At 40.2% G+C, this 13,282-nt stretch overlaps 1 non-coding gene across 1 annotated transcript; it reads left to right on the top strand.

Moving 5' to 3' along the window:
• The first annotated feature begins 11,981 nt into the window (after window positions 1–11,981).
• On the top strand, window positions 11,982–12,089 carry LOC112746389 (small nucleolar RNA R71). Its single transcript, XR_003174275.1, has one exon. It is a non-coding gene; the product is annotated as a small nucleolar RNA R71 (small nucleolar RNA).
• Window positions 12,090–13,282: the final 1,193 nt, after the last annotated feature.

Genomic DNA, 13,282 nt, shown 5'->3' with positions numbered 1-13,282 from the left:
GAAGGACTAGAGTGCCAGGCTACAAGATGCACTCTGGGCATATAGAACAGCGTACAAGACACCCATTGGGATGAGCCCCTTCCGCTTAGTATACGGAAAGGCTTGCCACCTCCCAGTAGCGGTGGAACACAAGGCTTTCTAGGCTGTGAGGGAGTGCAACATGAATTTTGAGGAAGCTGGTGCTGAAAGGAAGTTGCAACTAGCAGAACTAGAGAACCTTCGCCTAGAAGCATATGACAACTCCAGGCGATACAAAGAAAAGATGAAGGCTGTCCATGACAAGCACATAAAAAGGAGAGAATTCAGACCAGGGGAGTTAGTTCTTCTTTATAACTCCAGACTGAGGCTCATGCCAGGTAAACTGAGATCGAGATGGGAAGGTCCATACAGAGTAGAAAAGGCAGAGCAATACAGAGTTTTTCACCTGTGTCGTCCTTCTAGCTCCAAATTCATTAAGGTCAATGGACATCGCCTAAAGCTTTATCATGGAGAGAAGATGAAGGATCACAAAGAGCTAAAGGTCTTCCTCTTGGAAGACCCACCAACAGAAGCAGAATGACCCTGAAGACCGTCCAACTTAAGGACGTAAAAGCAAAGTGCTAGGTGGGAGACAACCACCATAGTATGATCGTTCCGTTTCAGTCTTAGTTTTATTTTACTTTATTCTATTTTGATTTTGTTCATGACTCTTCTCATAATCTCTGCATATAGTCTGCATTTACATTTGCATTTGCATTCTGCATATATAAAAGCATGTGACACGCAAGCGTCGCTGACGCGTCCGCGTCATACGTGCATTCGAAAAATAGGGGAATTGAACAGAAAGTCACGCGGGAGCGTGGCTGGAGGCGTGCCTTAGGCACCAATGCGTCCATGCGAATGCATCCCTGATGCGTCCGCGTCATTTGCAAAACCAACCCTCCACGCGTGCGCGTCACCCACGCGCACGCCTGACCCTGCAAAATCGACGTAAATGGGTGTATGGCAGCAAGTTGTGATGGAGTGGGGCTGGAATCGTGCTAGAAGCACAAGCCCTACTATGCGAACGCGTGCCACACGCGTCCGCGTCATTTTTAAAAGTAACACCTTCCACGCGTGCGCGTCACCCACGCGCACACGTCACCCTAAATTTTGGCAATATGCAAACAAAACAGAAAGTCGTGCGAATGCGAGGCTGCTCTCGCGCCACTAGCACAAATCAAGTCACGCGTTCGCGTGATCCACGCGTCCGCGTCACTTGAAAATATCACCAAACACACGAACGCGTTCCCCACGCGTCCGCGTCGCCTGCGCCGCACAGCTTATCCAGATTAGCGCCAGATATCTTATCTTTTCTTCTCCAATCTTAATTCTTTCTTCTCCCTTCTTATTTCTTTCTTCTTCCTTCTTTCTTCTTTATTCCTTCTCACTTTTCACTTTACTCCCCCTTCTTTCTTTTTCATATTCATCATCAAGGTTCTTTTCTTTTATTCTTCCCTCTTTACTTTTCTATTATTATTTTTATTTTTATTTATGATTTCTTCTTCTTTTCATTTTTCTTTCATTATATATGTTTCCTTTTTCTTTCTTTTCCTTTTTATTCTTTTAATTGGTGTTAGAAATTTAATTGGGTAATTATTCTCTTCTATATTTGCTTGTGGATTATTAAGGAATTGTTTGACAATTAATATTACTTCTTAAGGGTTGCTTGCATGTTCAATTTAATACTTTCAACAACATATTCACCATGCATGCTATGTGTTTGTGAAAAAGCCCATATGGCATTGTGCATTATATTTTTAAACCCTTCTATTCTACTACTCTAAATGCCTGTTTTTCACAAAAACCCTTTTTATATTTCATTAATTAAATATAATTGTCAATACAAACAGATTGTTAGTTTGAAAGAGTTGATAATCAAATTGGGCATTTAATGCTTGATCTATGCTACTCATACCTTTGCCGGCATGCCAATAAACATCTTGCATCTAATTGCCATCACATGCACTTGCTATATTTTCATTGATGAACTTTTCACATATAGTCATGACCATGTGTTAACGACATCCTTCTTTACCATGCATTGATTATCACTTGTCCCATCCTCTTCCTTGCTTTAACTCTTAGATTTACATGTTACTTTCTTCTTCCCTTTTCAGGATGGCCACCAAGAAAGGTAAGGAGAAAGCTACTCCCAAACCACCAGCAAGGAGAGAAACAAAAAGAGCACTAGTGGCAGAGCCATCTTCAACAGCAGTGAAACCCTCAACAAAGCGAATCAAGAGGATCATCAAGGTCGATGAAAAAGAGAAAGCCTTTCCAGCAAAGGACACTGCGCGATTTACTAACCGCTACTGTGAACAGATGTTCCCCATCCTGGCTGAAAGGAACTATAATAATGAGCACCTACTCATCCTCCCAACCCACATTGTTGAAATTGTTGAGCCCCACATTGAGCGAAGACAATCGAGATTCCTACAGAGACAGTCACGGCAGGTTAATCTATCATGGGTAGTTGAATTCTACTCCAATTTTCACATGCCAACCCTGCAGTCTGTCTATGTCCGTCAGAAGTAAGTCCCCATAACTAAAGAGGCCATTTAGCGAGCTTTAGCTCTTCCCCCTGCTCCAGAAGGATTGGACGCATTTCAAGAAGCTTCACTCAAGCGCCAGACATACCAATTTGACTGGGACGCCGTTCTTAGAGTTATCGCACAACCTGGCAGCAAATGGATCTATGGATACCATCAATCCCGACCTAAGGGCATATTGGCTTTAGCACTCACCTTGGAGGCTCGCGTATGGGCACAGATTATGTCCCACTACGTTTTTCCGAGCACTCATGAGTCCTCCTTCACTACAGACATGGTTGTTCTACTCTAGTGTATCCTTACAGACCAGCCTCTAAATTTACCTAGACACATCCGGAATGCCATGGGACACGTACAAATTGTGGGCAACCTACCTTTCCCCGCCTTGGTTTCAGATCTAGTCTCAGTAGCCGAAATCTCCTACAGAGCTGGGGACACCAAGGCCATGATTCCACGGGATGATCAGTACGTTCCTAACGGAAAGTATATTAGACCTCCAACAGCCACCACTAGCCAGCCTGCTGAATCGACTGAAGATATTCCTTCACCTTCTACATCACAAGCACCTTCAACAAACCAACTGCTCCATCAGATACTTGAGAAGTTAGACCGGCTTGACCGGAAGGGAAAGCAAAGGGAGCGCCGTAACCAGCGCCGATTCACATACCTCAAGGAGCTGCTTATGGAAAACCACAGACCTGAAGAAAACCCAGACACCCCGGACTCCACTTCATTTACCAGCCAGGGAGCCATGACGGTCCCGATTGTGGAGATACTGCTACCAGCCCTGCTTTGTTCCTGACTGATGCACCGAGGACGGTGCAAAGCTTTAAGTGTGGAGAGGTCGGTCAGTACCTGACTTCCGGAGGTAATTTCTCTTTCTTAACACCAATAAAATAAGATAATTATTTAGTTTTTCTTTTGTTAGGATAGGATAGATTGCATAGTAATAGGTTATTTGCATGCATGTTCTATTTGGTTGAAATATAATAAGTTTCTTTTTAGGACTCTACTTTTGATAAATTTTACTAATTTAAATCAAAATTTTTCTGTTAAATTTGTTTGAAGATTGTAAATTGGAACATAGTTTAAAAAGCTAAGAACACACAACCTGTGAGATTTGAGCTTAATTACATGGTTACACTATTTAACCATAAATATTTTATTCTTGTGTGTTTAATTCTCTATGATTGTAATCTATATTTTGTTCCATCCTATATGTCCAATGTTTAATGTGTTATATGCATGCATATGATTGAGGCCATTACTTGTTTAGCTCACTTATCCCAAATAAGCCTACCCTTTCATTTACCTTTGTTAGCCACTTTGAGCCTTTTAATCCCATTTGTTCTATATTTTACCACATCACTAGTCTTAAGCAGAAAAATAATTAAATACCCCAATTGAATCTTTGGTTAGCTTAAGTTAGAGATTGTGTATTGGTTAAGTATGGGAAAATTGTGGGAACATGGGTTAACAAGGGAATGTGTTATGTTTTTACAATTGATAAAATATTGAGAATTTGAGTGCCTACTCATGTGAAACAGAAAAATTAAAAATCCATATGCATTGATAAGTTATTTTTACTTTTATACTTTTACTTTTAAAAAAATCCAAAAATATTCAATAAATAAGTAAATAAATAAGGGGACAAAATTACCCTAATGCTAAGTCAAGCTAAGGAAGAGATCAATGCATATGTGATACAAGTTAAAAGAAAAGTTGATGCATGAGTATGTAATGCAAAAGTGGAAATTTTTGGGTAGCTAGGCATGAATTTAAAAAGATAAAAAGTGTATGTATAGGTAAGAGCTTAGGTTATTCAAAGATTCAAATTATAGCTCACTTAGCCATATATATACTCTCACCCTTACCTTAGCCCCATTACAACCTTGAAAAGACCTCATGATGTTTGTATTGGTACATTAAATACTTGTTGATTGGTTAGGTGAAGAACAAGATCTCGAAAGCAAGATTAGAGAAGAGTGAAGTGATTACCCTATACACTAGAGTGACTAGAGTGCATATACACTATCACTGATGGTTCAATGCTTGATTCTATGTTCCCTGCTTTCATGAGCTGTCTTCTTATAAGTTTACCTGTTTTTACTGTATAATTTGAATTAGTGGAATTTGATTTATGTTTATCTTGAAGAACTTATTTACTTTTAATCAAGTAGACATAATCATATAGTTGCATTCATATACATAGGTTGTATTGCATTGCATGAGTCTTACTTTTCCCTACTCATTTATTTCATCTCCTTAAGCTAAGCATGAGGACATGCTAATGTTTAAGTGTGGGGAGGTTGATAAACCACTATTTTATAGTTTATATTGTGTTTAATTGAGTGGTTTTTATCAAGTCCTTGTCCACTTATTCATATGATTTGCATGATTTTACAATTCCTTCCTAGTTTAGTTCTATGGTTGAAAACTTGCTTCCTAGAGATCTTTAATTTATGTATTTTAATTCTCCTTTATACCATTCGATGCCGTGATCTGTGTGTTAAGTGTTTCAGGCTTCACAGGGCAGGAATGGCTTAGAGAATGAAGAGGAAGCAAGCAAAAATGGAAGGAACACAAGAAACTAAGGAGATGACCAACGAGCATCAACGCGCACGCATGGCTCACGCGTGCGCGCGAAATGGAGAAATTTGCAGTGACGCGTGCACGTGCCTGAAGTGAACGCGTGGATTGTAGTTCTACAAGATGATGCGTGCGCGTGCTTGACGCGAACGCGTGACTCAAAAACTTGGTGCACAAAATTGTGATCTCAGACAACGGCGCCAAAAAACTCTGTGCGCGCGTCTTAATAAATTGTTTTTCATTCACAACTTCGATACAACTAACCAGCAAGTGCACTGGGTCGTCCAAGTAATAAACCTTACGTGAGTAAGGGTCGATCCCACGGAGATTGTTGGTATGAAACAAGCTATGGTCATCTTGTAAATCTCAGTCAGGCGGATAATAATTGATTATGGAGTTTTCGAAATTAAATAATAAATAGACAGAAAATAAAGATAGAAATACTTATGTATATCATTGGTGAGAATTTCAGATAAAGGTATAGAGATGCATTCGTCCATCTGAACTTCTGCTTTCCTGCTGTCTTCATCCAATCAGTCCTACTCCTTTCCATGGCTGGCTTTATGTAAGGACATCACCATTGTCAATGGCTACTTTTAATCCTCTCTGGAAAATGGTCCGATGCGCTGTCACTACATGGCTAATCGTCTGGAGGCATCACCGTGGTCAATGGCTGCATCCTATCCTCTTGTGAAAATGGTCCAAATGCTCTGTCACAGCACGGCTAATCATCTGAGGTTCTCGATCATGCTGGAATAGGATTCACCCTCCTTTTGCGTCTGTCACTACGCCCAGCACTCGCGAGTTTGAAGTTCGTCACAGTCATTCAATCCCAGAATCCTACTCGGAATACCACAGACAAGGTTTAGACTTTCCGGATTCTCATGAATGCCGCCATCAATCTAGCTTATACCACGAAGATTCTGATTAAGAGATCCAAGAGATACTCATTCAATCTAAGGTAGAACGGAAGTGGTTGTCAGGCATGCGTTCATAGGGAATGATGATGATTGTCACGTTCATCACATTCATGTTGAAGTGCGAATGAATATCTTAGAAGCGGAATAAGTTGAATTGAATAGAAAAACAGTAGTACTTTGCATTAATTCATGAGGAACAGCAGAACTCCACACCTTAATCTATGGAGTGTAGAAACTCTACCGTTGAAAATACATAAGTGAAAGGTCCAGGCATGGCCGAGAGTCCAGCCCCCATGATCTAAGAACCAGGCGTCCAAAGATGTAAAATACAATAGTAAAAAGTCCTATTTATACTGAACTAGTTACTAGGGTTTACAGAAGTAATTGATGCATAAATCCACTTCCGAGGCCCACTTGGTGTGTGCTTGGGCTGAGCTTGAATGTTACACATGTAGAGGCTCTTTCTGGAGTTGAACGCCAGGTTGTAACGTATTTCTGGCGTTCAACTCTGGTTGGTGACGTGTTTCTGGCGTTTAACTCCAGACAGCAGCGTAGAACTGGAGTTCAACGCCCTTTTACGTCATATAAACTCAGTCAAAGTATGGACTATTATATATTGCTGGAAAGCCCTGGATGTATACTTTTCAACGCAATTGGAAGCGCGCCATTTTGAGTTCTGTAGCTCCAGAAAATCCACTTTGAGTGCAGAGAGGTCAGAATCCAACAGCATCAGCAGTCCTTCTTCTACCTCTGAATCTGATTTTTGCTCAAGTCCCTCAATTTCAGCCAGAAAATACCTGAAATCACAGAAAAACACACAAACTCATAGTAAAGTCCAGAAATGTGAATTTAACATAAAAACTAATGGAAACATCCCTAAAAGTAACTAGATTCTACTAAAAACATACTAAAAATAATGCCAAAAAGCGTATAAATTATCCGCTCATCACAACACCAAACTTAAATTGTTGCTTGTCCCAAGCAACTGAGAATTAAATAGGATAAAAAGAAGAGAATATACTATAAATTCCAAACTATCAATGAAACATAGCTCCAATCAGATGAGCGGGACTTGTAGCTTTTTGCCTCTTGAATAGTTTTGGCATCTCACTTTATCCATTGAGGTTCAGAATGATTGGCATCTATAGGAACTCAGAGTTCAGATAGTGTTATTGACTCTCCTAGTTCAGTATGATGATTCTTGAACACAGCTACTTTATGAGTCTTGGCCGTGGCCCTAAGCACTTTGTTTTCCAGTATTACCACTGGATACATAAATGCCACAGACACATAATTGGGTGAACCTTTTCAGATTGTGACTCAGCTTTGCTAAAGTCCCCAATTAGAGGTGTCCAGGGTTCTTAAGCACACTCTTCTTTTGCTTTAGACCTTGACTTTAACCGCTCAGTCTCAAGTTTTCACTTGACACCTTCACGCCACAAGCACATGGTTAGGGACAGCTTGGTTTAGCCGTTTAGGCCAGGATTTTATTCCTTTAGGCCCTCCTATCCACTGATGCTCAAAGCCTTGGGATCCTTTTTATTACCCTTGCCTTTTGGTTTTAAGGGTTACTGGCTTTTTGCTCTTGCCTTTTGGTTTTAAGAGCTTTTGGCTTTTTCTGCTTGCTTTTTCTTTTTCTTTCTAAATTTTTTTCGCTATTTTTTTTTCTTTTCTGCAAGCTTTGTTCTTTGCTACTTTTTCTTGCTTCAAGAATCATTTTTATGATTTTTCAGATTATCAAATAACATGTCTCCTTGTCATCATTCTTTCAAGAGCCAACATATTTAACATTCATAAACAACAACTTCAAAAGACATATGCACTGTTCAAGCATTCATTCAGAAAATAAGAAGCATTGTCACCACATCAACATAATTAAACTAAGTTCAAGGATAAATTCGAAACTCATGTACTTCTTGTTCTTTTGAATTAAAGCATTTTTCATTTAAGAGAGGTGATGGATTCATAAGACATTCATAACTTTAAGACAAAGTTACTAAATACTAATGATCATGTAATAAGACACAAACTTAGATAAGCACTTAACATAGAAAATGAAAAACAGAGAATGTAAGAACAAGGAATGAGTCCACCTTAGTGATGGTGGCATTTCCTTCTTGAGGAACCAATGATGTCCTTGAGCTCTTCTATGTCTCTTCCTTGTCTTTGTTGCTCCTCCCTCATTGCTTTTTGATCTTCTCTAATTTCATGAAGGATGATGGAGTGCTCTTGATGTTCCACCCTTAATTGTCCCATGTTGGAACTTAATTCTCCTAGGGAGGTGTTGATTTGCTCCCAATAATTTTGTGGAGGAAAATGCATTTGAGGCATCTCCGGGATCTCATGGTGATGAGCTTCATGCATCTTTTGAGATCCATGAATGGGCTCTCTTGCTTGCTCCATCCTTTTCTTAGTGATGGGCTTCTCTTCCTCAATGGGAATGTCTCCTTCTATGTCAATCCCAGCTGAGTTGCATAGATGGCAAATGAGGTGGCGAAAAGCTAGTCTTACCCCAGGAGAGGGCTTTTCGGCTATTTTGTAGAGTTCAAGGGAGATGACTTCATGAACTTCTACTTCCTCTCCAATCATGATGCTATGGATCATGATGGCCCGATCCACAGTAACTTCAGATCGGTTGCTAGTGGGGATGATGGAGCGTTGGATGAACTCCAACCATCCTCTAGCCACAGGCTTGAGGTCCAGTCTTCTTAGTTGAATCGGCTTGCCTTTAGAGTCAATCTTCCATTGAACTCCTTCCACACATATGTCCATGAGGACTTGGTCCAACCTTTGATTAAAGTTGACCCTTCTAGTGTAGGGGTGTGCATCTCCTTGCATCATAGGCAAGTTGAACGCCAACCTCACATTTTCCAGACTAAAATCTAAGTATTTTCCCCGAACCATTGTAATATAATTCTTTGGACTCGGGTTCTTACTTTGATCATGGTTCCTAGCGATCCATGCATTGGCATAGAACTCTTGAACCATTAGAATGCCGACTTGTTGGATGTGGTTTGTTAGAACTTCCCAACCTCTTCTATGGATCTCATGTCGGATTTCCGGATACTCATTTCTCTTGAGCTTGAAAGGGACCTCGGGGATCACCTTCTTCTTGGCCACAACATCATAGAAGTAGTCTTGATGAGCTTTGGAGATGAATCTTTCCATCTCCCATGACTCGGAGGTGGAAGCTTTTGTCTTCCCTTTCCCTTTTCTAGAGGATTCTCCGATCTTAGGTGCCATCAATGGTAATGGAAAAAAAAAAGCTTATGCTTTTACCACACCAAACTTAGAATATTGCTCGCCCTCGAGCAAGAGAAAAAAGAATAGATGAAGAAGAAGAAGAAATGGAGGAGAGGGAGAGAGATATGTGTTTCGGCCAAGAAGGGGAAGAGAGGGTTGTGTTGTGTGAAAATGAGGAAGAATGGAGGGCTATATATAGGGAAGGGAGGGGGGTAAGGTTCGGCCATAAGGGTAGGTTTTGGGTGGGAAAGTGATTTTGAATTTTGAAGGTAGGTGGAGTTTATGAAGTAGGTTTATGGGGAAAAGTGGATGGATGTGAGTGGTGGAGTGGTGATAGGGAAGAGAGATTGAGGTGATTGGTGAAGAGTTTTGGGGAAGAGTGTTTATTGGGAAGAGAGGATTTGAGAAGAGGGAAGAGAGTGAGTGGTGGTAGGTGGGGATCCTGTGGGGTCCACAGATTCTGAGGTGTCAATGAATTGCATCCCTGCACCAATTAGGCATGTAAAATGCCTTTGCATGCAATTCTGGCGTTTAAATGCCAAATTGATGCTTATTCTGGGCGTTCAACGCCCAGATGCAGCATATTTCTGGCGTTGAACGCCAGCCAGATGCTTGTTTCTGGCGTTCAGTGCCAGCTCTTCTTCACTGTGCATTTCTGGCGTTTGAACGCCAGGATGCTGCTTGTTTCTGGCGTTCAACGCCAGAAACATGCTCTGTTCTGGCGTTGAACGGCAGACAGATGCTCCTTACTGGCGTTTAAACGCCAGTGAGATCCTCCTCCAGGGTGTGATTTTTCTTCTGCTGTTTTTGATTCCGTTTTCAATTTTTATATTTATTTTGTGACTCCACATGATCATGAACCTAATAAAACATGAAAAACCATGAAAATAAAAATTAGATAAAAATTGGGTTGCCTCCCAACAAGCGCTTCTTTAATGTCAATAGCTTGACAGTGGGCTCTTATGGAGCCTCACAGATGTTCAGAGCATTATTGAGACTCCCCAGCACCAAACTTAGAGTTTGGATATGGGAGTTCAACACCAAACTTAGAGTTTGGTTGTGACCTCCCAACACCAAACTTAGAGTTTTACTGTGGGGGCTCTGGTTGACTCTGTTTTGAGAGAAGCTTACTATGCCTCTTTTCCATGTTTACAGAAGGATAACCTTGGGTTGTAAACTCAAGGGAGTCCTCATTCAATTGAAGGACTAGTTCGCCTCTGTCAACATCAATCACAGCTCTTGCTGTGGCTAGGAAGGGTCTTCCAAGGATGATGGATTCATCATCATTCTTCCCAGTATCCAGGACTATGAAATCAGCAGGGATGTAAAGGCCTTCAACCTTTACTAACATGTCCTCTACTTGTCCATAAGCCTGTTTTCTTGAATTGTCTGCCATCTCTAATGAGATTTTAGCAGCTTGCACCCCATAGATTCCCAGTTTCTCTATTACAGAGCGGGGCATGAGGTTTATCCCTGACCCAAGGTCACATAGAGCCTTCTCAAAGGTCATGGTGCCTATGGTACAAGGTATTAAGAACTTTTCAGGATCTTGTTTTTTCTGAGGCAATGTTAGTTGATCCAGATCACTCAGTTCATTAGTGAACAAGGGAGGTTCATCTTCCCAAGTCTCAATACCAAATAATTTGGCATTCAGCTTCATGATTGCACCAAGGTACTTGGTAACTTGCTCTTCAGTAACATCCTCATTCTCTTCAGAAGAGGAATACTCATCAGAGCTCATGAATGGCATAAGGAGGTTTAATGGAATCTCTATGGTCTCTAGATGAGCCTCAGATTCCTTTGGTTCCTCAGAATGAAACTCCTTATTAATCACTGGACGTCCCAGGAGGTCTTCCTCCTTGGGATTCACGTCCTCCCCTTCCTCTTTGGATTCGGCCATGATGGTTATATCAATGGCCTTGCACTCTCCTTTTGGATTTTCTTCTGTATTGCTTGGGAGAGTACTAGGAGAGGTTTCAGTGATCCTTTTACTCAGCTGGCCCACTTGTGCTTCCAAATTTCTAATGGAGGACCTTGTTTCATTCATGAAACTCACAGTGGCCTTAGATAGATCAGAAACTAAGTTTGCTAAATTAGAAGTATTTTGTTCAGAGTTCTCTGTCTGTTGCTGAGTGGATGATGGAAAAGGCTTGCTATTGCTAAACCTGTTTCTTCCACCATTATTAAAGCCTTGTTGAGGCTTTTGATCCTTCCATGAGAGATTTGGGTGATTTCTCCATGAGGGGTTATAGGTGTTTCCATATGGTTCACCCATGTACTTTACCTCTGCTATTGCAGGGTTCTCAGGATCATAAGCTTCTTCTTCAGAAGATGCCTCTTGAGTATTGTTGGATGCAGCTTGCATTCCATTCAGACTCTGATAAATCATATTGACTTGCTGAGTCAATATTTTATTCTGAGCCAATATGGCATTCAGGGTATCAATTTCAAGAACTCCCTTCTTCTGAGGCGTCCCATTACTCACAGGATTCCTCTCAGAAGTGTACATAAACTGGTTATTAGCAACCATGTCAATAAGTTCTTGAGCTTCTGCAGGCATTTTCTTTAGGTGAATGGATCCACCTGCAGAAGTATCCAATGACATTTTAGCTAATTCAGACAGACCATCGTAGAATATATCCAGGATGGTCCATTCTGAAAGCATGTCAGAAGGACACTTTTTGGTCAGTTCCTTGTATCTCTCCCAAGCTTCATAGAGGGATTCACCTTCTTTCTGTCTGAAGGTTTGAACATCCACTCTAAGCTTACTCAGCTTTTGAGGAGGAAAGAACTTGGCTAAGAAAGCCTTGACCAGCTTATCCCAAGAGTTCAGGCTATCTTTGGGTTGAGAGTCCAACCACACTCTAGCTCTATCTCTTACAGCAAAAGGGAAAAGCATGAGCCTGTAGACTTCAGGATCTACTCCATTAGTCTTTACAGTATCACAGATCTGCAAAAATTCAGTTAAGAACTGAAAGGGATCTTCAGATGGAAGTCCATGAAACTTGCAGTTCTGCTGCATCAGAGAAACTAATTGAGGTTTCAGCTCAAAGTTGTTTGCTCCAATGGTGGGAATGGAGATGTTTCTTCCATGTAAATTGGAATTAGGTGCAGTAAAATCACCAAGCATCATCCTTGCATTATTATTATTTTTGGCTGCCATCTCCTCTTCTTGTTCGAAAATTTCTGAAAGGTGCTTGCTGGATTGTTGTAATTTAGCTTCTCTTAGTTTCCTCTTCAGAGTCCTTTCAGGTTCTGGATCTGCTTCAACAAGAATATTCTTGTCCTTGCTCCTGCTCATATGAAAAAGGAAGGAACAGAAAAATAATAATAATAGGGATCCTTTTTACCACAGTATAAAGGTTCCCTTATGTGAGTAGAAGAAAAGAAGAAGAGAAAATCTGAACTCAGAGAGAGAGGGTTCGGATTTTTGGTGAGTGGGGGAGAGATGTTAGTAGATGAATAAATAGATAGAAGGAGATGAGAGAGAAGGATTTTCGAAAATTATTTTTGAAAAAGGGTTAGTGATTTTCGAAAATAGTTTTTTGAAAAAGGTTAGTAATTTTCGAAAATTAAAATCAAATTAAAATTAAAAATTGAAACAATTAGTTAATTAAAAAGAATTTTTGAAAAAGAGGAAGATATTTTCGAAAATTAGAGAGAGAGGGTTAGTTTGGTAGTTTTGAAAAAGATAAGAAACAAACAAAAAGTTAGTTAGTTAGTTGAAGCAAATTTGAAAATCAATTTTTGAAAAGATAAGAAGATAAGAAGTTAGAAAAGATATTTTAAAATCAAATTTTTGAAAAAGATAAGATAAGAAGATATTTTTGAAAAGATATGATTGAAATTAGTTTTTGAAAAAGATTTGATTCTTAAAATCACAATTAATGACTTGATTCACAAGAAATCACAAGATATGATTCTAGAACTTAAAGTTTGAATCTTTCTTAACAAGTAAGT

The sequence above is a fragment of the Arachis hypogaea genome, chromosome 14 (assembly GCF_003086295.3).
Source record: "Arachis hypogaea cultivar Tifrunner chromosome 14, arahy.Tifrunner.gnm2.J5K5, whole genome shotgun sequence".
Classification (NCBI taxonomy): domain Eukaryota; kingdom Viridiplantae; phylum Streptophyta; class Magnoliopsida; order Fabales; family Fabaceae; genus Arachis; species Arachis hypogaea.
The sequence above is the reverse complement of the archived record's forward strand: the minus strand, read 5'-3'. Positions and strand labels throughout refer to the sequence as shown.